Source organism: Scyliorhinus torazame, unplaced genomic scaffold, assembly GCF_047496885.1.
Source record: "Scyliorhinus torazame isolate Kashiwa2021f unplaced genomic scaffold, sScyTor2.1 scaffold_1707, whole genome shotgun sequence".
In the NCBI taxonomy this organism is placed as follows: domain Eukaryota; kingdom Metazoa; phylum Chordata; class Chondrichthyes; order Carcharhiniformes; family Scyliorhinidae; genus Scyliorhinus; species Scyliorhinus torazame.
This window is the reverse complement of record NW_027309434.1, coordinates 27,572-34,359: the sequence shown is the minus strand read 5'-3', so window position 1 is coordinate 34,359 and position 6,788 is coordinate 27,572.

Below are 6,788 nucleotides of genomic sequence, written 5' to 3'. Positions count from 1 at the left end.
AGCTCCAGCACCTCCCCTCCCCAGCTCCAGCCCCTCCCCCTCCCAGCTCCAGCACCTCTCCTCCCAGCTCCAGCTCCTCCCCTCCCCAGCTCCAGCCCCTCCCCCTACCAGCTCCAACCCCTCCCCCTACCAGCTCCAGCCCCTCCCCCTACCAGCTCCCGCCCCTCCCCCTACCAGCTCCCGCCCCTCCCCCTACCAGCTCCCGCCCCTCCCCCTACCAGCTCCCGCCCCTCCCCCTACCAGCTCCCGCCCCTCCCCCTACCAGCTCCAGCCCCTCCCCCTACAAGCTCCAGCCCCTCCCCCTACCAGCTCCAGCCCCTCCCCCTACCAGCTCCCGCCCCTCCCCCTACCAGCTCCAGCCCCTCCCCCTACAAGCTCCAGCCCCTCCCCCTACCAGCTCCAGCCCCTCCCCCCACCAGCTCCAGCCACTCCCCCCACCAGCTCCAGCCACTCCCCCCTCCAGCTCCAGCCACTCCCCCCACCAGTTCCAGCCACTCCCCCCACCAGTTCCAGCCACTCCCCCCACCAGCTCCAGCCACTCCCCCCACCAGCTCCAGCCACCCCCCACCTGATCCAGCCCCTCCCCCTCCCAGCTCCAGCCCCTTCCCCTCCCAGCTCCAGCCCCTCCCAGCTCCAGCCCCTCCCCTCCCTTTTCCAGCCCCTCCCCTCCCAGCTCAAGCTCCTCCCCCTCCCAGCTCCAGCCCTTGCAGCTCCAGCTCCGCCCCTCCCAGCTCCAGGCCCTCCCCCTCCCAGCTCCTCCCCCTCCCAGCTCCAGCCCCTCCCCCTCCCAGCTCCAGCCCCTCTCCCTTCCCAGCTCCAGCCCCTCCCCCCCAGCTCCAGCCCCTCCCCCCCAGCTCCAGCCCCTCCCACTCCCAGTTCCAGCCCCTCCCCCCCCAGCTCCAGCTCCTCCCCCTCCCAGCTCCAGCCCCTCCCCCTTCCAGCTCCAGCCCCTCCCCCCACCAGTTCCAGCCACTCCCCCCACCAGCTCCAGCCACTCCCCCCACCAGCTCCAGCCACCCCCCACCTGATCCAGCCCCTCACCCTCCCAGCTCAAGCCCCTCCCCCTCCCAGCTCCAGCCCCTCCCAGCTCCAGCCCCTCCCCTCTCTTTTCCAGCCCCTCCCCTCCCAGCTCCAGCCCCTCCCCCTCCCAGTTCCAGCCCCTCCCAGCTCAAGCTCCTCCCCCTCCCAGCTCCAGCCCTTGCAGCTCCAGCTCCGCCCCTCCCAGCTCCAGGCCCTCCCCCTCCCAGCTCCTCCCCCTCCCAGCTCCAGCCCCTCCCCCTCCCAGCTCCAGCCCCTCTCCCTTCCCAGCTCCAGCCCCTCCCCCCCAGCTCCAGCCCCTCCCCCCCAGCTCCAGCCCCTCCCCCCCAGCTCCAGCCCCTCCCACTCCCAGTTCCAGCCCCTCCCCCCCAGCTCCAGCTCCTCCCCCTCCCAGCTCCAGCCCCTCCCCCTCCCAGCTCCTGCCCCTCCCCCTCCCAGCTCCTGCCCCTCCCCCTCCCAGCTCCTGCCCCTCCCCCTCCCAGCTCCTGCCCCTCCCCCTCCCAGCTCCAGCTCCCCCTCCCGGCTCCAGCCCCTCCCACCCTCCCAGCCCCAGCCCCTCCCTGCTCCAGCCCCTCCCCCTCCCAGCTCCAACCCCTCCCCCTCCCAGCTCCAACCCCTCCCCCTCCCAGCTCCAACCCCTCCCCCTCCCAGCTCCAACCCCTCCCCCTCCCAGCTCCAGCCCCTCCCCCTCCCAGCTCCAGCCCCTCCCCTCCCAGCTCCAGCCCCTCCCCCTCCCAGCTCCAGCCCCTCCCCCTCCCATCTCCAGCCCCTCCCCCTCCCAGCTCCAGCCCCTCCCCCTCCCAGCTCCAGCCCCTCCCCCTCCCAGCTCCAGCCCCTCCCCCTCCCAGCTCCAGCCCCTCCCCATCCCAGCTCCAGCCCCTCCCCCTTCCCAGCACGAGCCCCTCCCAGCTCCAGCCCCTCCCCCCTCCCAGCTCCAGCCCCTCCCAGCTCCAGCCCCTCCCCCCCAGCTCCAGCCCCTCCCCCCCAGCTCCAGCCCCTCCCAGCTCCAGCCCCGCCCAGCTCCAGCCCCTACCCCCTACCAGCTCCAGCCCCTCCCCCTCCCAGCTCCAGCCCCTCCCCCTCCCAGCTCCAGCCCCTCCCCCTCCCAGCTCCAGCCCCTCCCCCTCCCAGCTCCAGCCCCTCCCCCTCCCAGCTCCAGCCCCTCCCCCTCCCAGCTCCAGCCCGTCCCCCTCCCAGCTCCAGCCCCCTCCAGCTCCAGCCCCCCCAGCTCCAGCCCCTCCCAGCTCCAGCCCCTCCCCCTCCCAGCTCCAGCCCTTCCCCCTCCCAGCTCCAGCCCTTCCCCCTCCCAGCTCCAGCCCCTCCCCCTCCCAGTTTCATCCCTTCCCCCTCCCAGTTCCAGCCCCTCCCCATCCCAGTTCCAGCCCCTCCCGCTCCCAGCTCCAGCCCCTCCCCCTCCCAGCTCCAGCCCCTCCCCCTCCCAGCTCCAGCCCCTCCCCCTCCCAGCTCCAGCCCCTCCCCCTCCCAGCTCCAGCTCCGCCCCCCTTCCAGCTCCACCCCCTCCCAGCTCCAGCCCCTCCCCCTTCCCAGCTCCAGCCCCTCCCCCCCAGCTCCAGCCCCTCCCAGTTCCAGCCCCTCCCCCTCCCAGCTCCTGCCCCTCCCAGCTCCTGCCCCTCCCAGCTCCAGCCCCTCCCCCTCCCAGCTCCAGCTCCTCCCAGCTCCAGCCCCTCCCCCTCCCAGCTCCAGCCCCTCCCCCTTCCAGCTCCAGCCCCTCTCCCCTCCCAGCTCCAGCCCCTCCCCCTCCCAGCTCCAGCCCCTCTCCCTTCCCAGCTCCAGCCCCCCCATCTCCAGCCCCTCCCAGCTCCAGCCCCTCCCCTCCCAGCTCCAGCCCCTCCCCTCCCAGCTCCAGCCCCTCCCCCCCAGCTTCTGCCCCTCCCCCCAGCTCCAGACCCTCCCCCCCCAGCTCCAGCCCCTCCCCCCCAGCTCCAGCCCCTCCCCCCCAGCTCCAGCCCCTCCCCCCCAGCTCCAGCCCCTCCCCCCCAGCTCCAGCCCCTCCCCACTCCCAGCTCCAGCCTCCTCCTCCCAGCTCCAGCCCCTCCCCCCCCCCTCCCAGCTCCGGTCCCTCCCAGCACCAGCCCCTCCCCCTGCCAGCACCAGCCCCTCGCCCTCCCAGCTCTAGCCCCTCCCCCTCCCAGCTCCAGCCCCTCCCAGCTCCAGCCCCTCCCAGCTCCAGCCCCTCCCAGCTCCAGCCCCTCCCCCTCCCAGCTCCAGCCCCTCCCCCTCCCAGCTCCAGCCCTTCTCCCTCCCAGCTCCAGCCCCTCCCAGCTCCAGCCCCTCCCCCTCCCAGCTCCTGCCCCTCCCCCTCCCAGCTCCTGCCCCTCCCCCTCCCAGTTCCAGCCCCCCTCCCAGTTCCAGCCCCCCTCCCCCTCCCAGCTCCAGCCCCTCCCCCCTCCCAGCTCCAGCCCCTCCCCCCTCCCAGCTCCAGCCCCTCCCCCCTCCCAGCTCCAGCCCCTCCCAGCTCCAGCCCCTCCCAGCTCCAGCCCCTCCCTCTACCAGCCCCTCCCAGCTCCAGCCCTCCCCCTCCCAGCTCCAGCCCCTCCCCCTCCCAGCTCAAGCCCCTCCCAGCTCCAGCCCCTCCCAGCTCCAGCCTCTCCCCCTTCCCAGCTCCAACCCTTCCCCCCCCCAGCTCCAGCCCCTCCCCCTCCCAGCTCCAGCCCCTCCCCCTTCCCAGCTCCAACCCCTCCCCCTCCCAGCTCCAGCCCCTCCCCCCAGCTCCAGCCCCTCCCCCCAGCTCCAGCCCCTCCCCCCAGCTCCAGCCCCCCCCCCAGCTCCAGCCCCTCCCCCCCAGCTCCAGCCCCTCCCCCCCAGCTCCAGCCCCTCCCCCCAGCTCCAGCCCCTCCCCCCAGCTCCAGCCCCTCCCCCCAGCTCCAGCCCCTCCCCCCAGCTCCAGCCCCTCCCAGCTCCAGCCCCTCCCAGCTCCAGCCGCTCCCAGCTCCAGCCCCTCCCAGCTCCTGCCCCTCCCAGCTCCTGCCCCTCCTCCTCCCAGCTCCTGCCCCTCCCAGCCCCTCCCCCCAGCTCCAGCCCCTCCCAGCTCCAGCCGCTCCCAGCTCCAGCCCCTCCCCCCTCCCAGCTCCAGCCCCCTCCCAGCTCCAGCCCCCTCCCAGCTCCAGCCCCTCCCAGCTCCAGCCCCTCCCCCCCCCCCCAGCTCCTGCCCCCTCCCCCTCCCAGCTCCAGCCCCTCCCCCTCCCTGCTCCAGCCCCTCCCCCTCCCTGCTCCAGCCCCTCCCTACTCAAGCCCCTCCCTACTCAAGCCCCTCCCAGCTCAAGCCCCTCCCAGCTCCAGCCCCTTCCCCCTCCCAGCTCCAGCCCCTTCCCCCTCCCAGCTCCAGCCCCTTCCCCCTCCCAGCTCCAGCCCCTTCCCCCTCCCAGCTCCAGCCCCTTCCCCCTCCCAGCTCCAGCCCCTCCCCCTCCCAGCTCCAGCCCCTCCCCCTCCCAGCTCCAGCCCCTCCCCCTCCCAGCTCCAGCCCCCCCCTCCCAGCTCCAGCCCTCCCAGCTCCAGCCCCTCCCCCTCCCAGCTCCAGCCCCTCCCCCTCCCAGCTCAAGCCCCGCCCCTCCCAGCTCAAGTCCCGCCCCTCCCAGCTCAAGCCCCGCCACCTCCCAGCTCCAGCCCCTCCCAGCTCCAGCCCTTCCCAGCTCCAGCCCCTCCCCCTTCCCAGCTCCAGCCCCTCCCCTTCCCAGCTCCAGCCCCTCCCCTTCCCAGCACCAGCCCCTCCCCTTCCCAGCACCAGCCCCTCCCCCTCCCTGCTCCAGCCCCTCCCCCTCCCAGCTCCAGCCCCTCCCAGCTCCAGCCCCTCCCCCTCCCAGCTCCAGCCCCTCCCCCTCCAAGCTCCAGCCCCTCCCCGCTCCAGCCCCTCCCCTCCCAGCTCCAGCTCCTCCCCCTCCCAGCTCCAGCTCCTCCCCCTCCCAGCTCCAGCCCCTCCCCCTACCAGCCCCTCCCCCTCCCAGCTCCAGCCCCTTCCCCTCCCAGCTCCAGCCTCTCCCCCTCCCAGCTCCAGCCCCTTCCCCCTCCCAGCTCCAGCCCCTCCCCCTCCCAGCTCCAGCCCCTCCCCCTCCCAGCTCCAGCCCCTCCCCCTCCCAGCTCCAGCCCCCCCCTCCCAGCTCCAGCCCTCCCAGCTCCAGCCCCTCCCCCTCCCAGCTCCAGCCCCTCCCCCTCCCAGCTCAAGCCCCGCCCCTCCCAGCTCAAGTCCCGCCCCTCCCAGCTCAAGCCCCGCCACCTCCCAGCTCCAGCCCCTCCCAGCTCCAGCCCTTCCCAGCTCCAGCCCCTCCCCCTTCCCAGCTCCAGCCCCTCCCCTTCCCAGCTCCAGCCCCTCCCCTTCCCAGCTCCAGCCCCTCCCCTTCCCAGCACCAGCCCCTCCCCTTCCCAGCACCAGCCCCTCCCCTTCCCAGCACCAGCCCCTCCCCCTCCCTGCTCCAGCCCCTCCCCCTCCCAGCTCCAGCCCCTCCCAGCTCCAGCCCCTCCCCCTCCCAGCTCCAGCCCCTCCCCCTCCAAGCTCCAGCCCCTCCCCGCTCCAGCCCCTCCCCTCCCAGCTCCAGCTCCTCCCCCTCCCAGCTCCAGCTCCTCCCCCTCCCAGCTCCAGCCCCTCCCCCTACCAGCCCCTCCCCCTCCCAGCTCCAGCCCCTTCCCCTCCCAGCTCCAGCCCCTCCCCCTCCCAGCTCCAGCCCCTCCCCCTCCCAGCTCCAGCCCCTCCCCCTCCCAGCTCCAGCCCCTCCCCCTCCCAGCCCCTCCCCCTCCCAGCCCCTCCCCCTCCCAGCCCCTCCCCCTCCCAGCTCCTCCCCCTCCCAGCTCCAGCCCCTCCCAGCTCCAGCCCCTCCCCCCTCCCAGCTCCGGCCCCTCCCAGCTCCAGCCCCTCCCCCCCTCCCAGCCCCGGCCTCTCCCAGCTCCAGCCCCTCCTCCCTCCCAGCTCCAGCCCCTCCCCCTCCCAGCTCCAGCCCCTCCCCCTCCCAGCTCCAGCCCCTCCCCCTCCCAGCTCCAGCCCCACACCTCCTAGCTCCAGCCCCTCCCCACCTCCCAGCTGCAGCCCCTCCCCTCCTCCCAGCTCCAGCCCCTCCCAGTTCCAGCCCCTCTCCCCTCCCAGCTCCAGCCCCTCCCCCTCCCAGCTCCAGCCCCTCCCCCTCCCAGCTCCAGCCCCTCCCATCTCGAGCCCCTCCCCATCCCAGCTCCTGCCCCTCACCCTCAGCTCCAGCCCCTCCCCTCCCAGCTCCAGCCCCTCCCCCTCCCAGCTCCTGCCCCTCCCCCTCCCAGCTCCAGCCCCTCCCCCTCCCAGCTCCAACCCCTCCCCCTCCCAGCTCCAACCCCTCCCCCTCCCAGCTCCAGCCCCTCCCCCTCCCAGCTCCAGCCCCTCCCCCTCCCAGCTCCAGCCCCTCCCCCTCCCATCTCCAGCCCCTCCCCCTCCCAGCTCCAGCCCCTCCCCCTCCCAGCTCCAGCCCCTCCCCCTCCCAGCTCCAGCCCATCCTCCTAACAGCTCCAGCCTCTCCCCCTTCCCAGCTCCAGCCCCTCCCCCTTCCCAGCTCCAGCCCCTCCCCATCCCAGCTCCAGCCCCTCCCCCTTCCCAGCACGAGCCCCTCCCAGCTCCAGCCCCTCCCCCCTCCCAGCTCCAGCCCCTCTCCCCCCCAGCTCCAGCCCCTCCCCCCCAGCTCCAGCCCCTCCCAGCTCCAGCCCCGCCCAGCTCCAGCCCCTACCCCCTACCAGCTCCAGCCCCTCCCCCTCCCAGCTCCAGCCCCTCCCCCTCCCAG